The sequence below is a fragment of the Choloepus didactylus genome, chromosome 1, assembly GCF_015220235.1.
Source record: "Choloepus didactylus isolate mChoDid1 chromosome 1, mChoDid1.pri, whole genome shotgun sequence".
NCBI classification, from domain to species: domain Eukaryota; kingdom Metazoa; phylum Chordata; class Mammalia; order Pilosa; family Megalonychidae; genus Choloepus; species Choloepus didactylus.
Genome location: NC_051307.1, coordinates 55120322 through 55123999, shown reverse-complemented (window position 1 = coordinate 55123999; position 3678 = coordinate 55120322). Strand labels below are relative to the sequence as shown.

At 37.5% G+C, this 3678-nt stretch overlaps 1 pseudogene; it reads left to right on the top strand.

Moving 5' to 3' along the window:
- Positions 1-2447: 2447 nt before the first annotated feature.
- Positions 2448-3454, top strand: LOC119530949 (annotated as a pseudogene).
- Positions 3455-3678: the final 224 nt, after the last annotated feature.

The window sequence follows — 3678 nt, the reverse complement described above, 5'->3', positions numbered from 1 at the left end:
GAAGGGACTGATTCCTGGAACAACTCTGCCATCTTCCCAAAATCCTCTTCCTCACTTTTCCTGCCCCAAATTATTATTGGTTATTCCACATTAATTTTGCTGCACTTCAGACAGCACAAATAATTGGATTCCTAAATCAGACTCACAGAAAACAAATATCTTACCTGGTATCAAGCTTTACTAATAATTTAAAATGTACAGTCAATTAAAAGGCTCAGAAGAAGCAGAGATAAGTCTGGGGCATCAAAGGCAGCTATCCGCATCCTGTTTTCTCACACTAGAAATTTGATCTCTACTCACAAATGATAGATGGGGTCTTCAAATCACAAGAGGTATATTTGAATTTATAGTACAGAGAGAATTACATAGCTTATGCTAGCTTCTCCAAGGAACCATGCCTCACCAATCTATGCATTCTAGGTTCTGTTTACTCTAGGCAATCTTTAACTGTCAACATCTGCTAAGAGCATTTCAGAGGTAATATCTCTTCCTACTAGCAAATATCATTTGTCTATTTACCAGGAGATTTAGTTGACAAAGGACCTAGACCTGGTCCTCACTTGCTTTTATTTTTTTTTTTGGTTTTTCCTTTCTCTTTATTTGAGAAGTTGTGGGTTTATAGAACAATCATACATAAAATACAGGATTCCCATATACCACCATATAATTAACACTTGCAGTGGTGTAGAAAATTTGTTACAATTGGTGAAAGCACATTTTTATAATTCTACTTTTAATTATATCACATGGTTTGACTTAGGGTTCACTGTGTATTGTATTGTAGTTCCATGGATTATATTAAAATTTTTATTCTGTTATCATATATACAACCTAACATTTCCCCTTTAAACCATGTTCAGATTTATATGTCAATGCTATTAACTAGGTTCAGAATGTTGTGCTACCATCACCACCAGTCATTACCAAAACATTTCCACCATTTCAAATATTAACTCTGTACATTTTAAGTCTTAACTTCTCACTCCCCATCCCTACCCCTGGTAAAATATATTCTAGATGCTGACTCTGTGAGTTTACTTCCCTTCTTTACTTCCTTCAGGAGGAGTGGGGGCACCCAGGGGAAAGGAAATGAATGCATTAGGGCAGCTGCTGTGTGTAACTCCTTCTTCCCCAGAACTAATACTCTGAATAAAATAGATTGCAGGCAACACAGTGAACTTATGATATACAAGGAGAGAAGATCCAGCTTAGTTTTGTGCCTTTTATGTTGATCTAGCTTCTGCATCATCTTTCTCTAGCTGTATATCCTGTCACATTCTTCCTTATAGGCATCCTCTGCAAACCAAACCAGCTTTCCTCTAACTATAGTTTTGCTACAAAAGTGATATTACAGGCTTCCTTGCCTTTGCTCTTGATGCTTTCTCTGATAGAAACACTTTCAATCAGTCTTTCTTGATATATCAATTCCAACTTCTCCTTGAATATTCAGTGCAGGCATTGCCCACTCCATGAAGTCTTCTTTCTCACCCCCGTATGAGAAATGATGACCTTTTTTGTGCTTCCACTACACCTGCTGCCTAAACTTTATCCAAACCTTTATCACACTGTATTAACATTTTATCGTAATCTGATTTCTGGTAGGTAGAGATTCTGTCTTACTTATTGCTTATTGCTGTGTTCCTAAAATCTAATCCTCATTACCAAATAAACACTAGAATTCCATAAATAACATTTGGAATGCCTAAATTACTAGATAATTTGCTTAATGAAGACAATCACAATTATTTTCATTTCAAGAATGTATGTTAAATGTTACTACATCCGAAAACTGTGCAAGTTGCTGGAGGTACAGAAATAAACATGACAGCGAGAACTCTGCTCTCTCCTGACAGTATAGGATATTGTTTCTCAAGAAGTTCTGTACTAGTCATCTACATCAGAATCCCTTGGATGAGCAGGGAGTTAGTTAAAATGCAAATTTCTAGACCGCCACAAGTCCAAAAGAGTCAGAATCCATGAGGATGGATCCCAGGAATCTATTTTCTGAGTTTCCCAAGTTGGTTCTTGTATGCACAGAAGATTGAAAATCTCTGGTTTACTAGTTAACATTCCAAGTATAATTCAGTAAACTTGAGACTCAACCTCTAGGATAAGTTTTACTGCATCAAAACAACAAAGACATAAAATATGGTTCATCATTTCAGCAATTACAAGACTCCATCAGAATCACAATAAAAATAATTTGTAACCAAAAAGGAAAAACATACATGCCCACCATACACATGCATGTACACAGAATCAGAATATCTTCTTTATGTTCTCTGTAGTCATAAAAAATGTTCAAAACTGTACCTATTTCTCAATACTTAGTAAGATCTGGACTGTATACAAAACAAAAAGCACTGGTCTGGGAGCTGGAACTGCCAAGTCTGAATCTAACAACCGCACGCCTCTGTGCTGCTGGATGTCTGGTCCTGTTTCCTTTCCATTCCAAGTCTAAAATGGTGACTCTCAAGGATCAGCTAATCCAGAATCTTCTTAAGGAGAAAGTCCCCTCAGAATAAGATTACAGTTTTGGGTGCTAGTGCTATTCGCTTGACCTGCGCCATCAATATCTTAATGAAGGCATTGGCAGATGAACTTGTTCTTTTTGATTCCATAGAAGACACATTGAAGGGAGAGATGATGGATCTCCAACAAGGAAGACTTTTCCTTAGAACACCAAAAATTGTCTCTGGAAAAGACTACAATGCTACTGTAAACTCCAACTGGTTATTTGCACAACTGGTGCATGTCAGCAAGGGGGAGAAAGCCATCTTAATTTAGTCCTGCAGAACATGGACATCTTTCAATTCATCATTCCTAATGTTGTAAAGTACAGCCTGAACTGTAAGTTGCTTGTTGTTTCCAATTCAGTATATATCTTGACCTATGTGGGTTGGAAAATAAGGGGCTTTCCCAAAAACTCTGTTACTGGAAGTAGTTGCTGGATTAATCCCGGGTTCAGTTACCTAATGGAGAAGAGGCTGGGAGTTCATCCATTAAGCTCTCATGATTGGGTCCTAGAAGAGCCTAGGGACTATAGTGTGCCTGTATGAAGTGGAGTAAATGTTGCTAGCATCACCCTGAAAAATCTGCACCCTGATTTAGTCACTGATGGAGATAAGGAAAAGTGGAAAGAGGTGCACAATCAGGAGGTTGACAGTGCTTATAAGATAATCAAACTGAAAGGCTACACTTCTTGGGCCTTTGGGCATCTGTGGCAGACTTGGAAGAAAGTATAATGAAGAATCTTTGGCGAGTACATCCAATTTCCACCATGATTAAAGGTCTCTATGGAATAAAAGATGATGTCATTCTTAGTGTTCCTTGCATCTTGGGACAGAATAGAATCTCATATGTTGTCCAGGTGACTCTGACTCCTGAAGAAGAGGCCCATTTGAAGAAGAGTGCATATACACTTTGTGGGTTCCAAAAAGAACAGCAATTTTAAAGTCTTCTAATGTTACACCACTGTTTAGGCTACAACAGGATTTTACTTCGATGTTGTGAATTTTTTCCTTTTTATCTGTTCTGTGATTAAAGCAGTGATATTAAGATGACCTAGGAAAAACGTCAATTTCACAAATTTAGAAGTGGTTCAAAAAATCCTAAAGCTATATACCCTGATGCTGGAGATGGTACTTATCTTGTGTATTCCCAAACTGGTTAGAATAA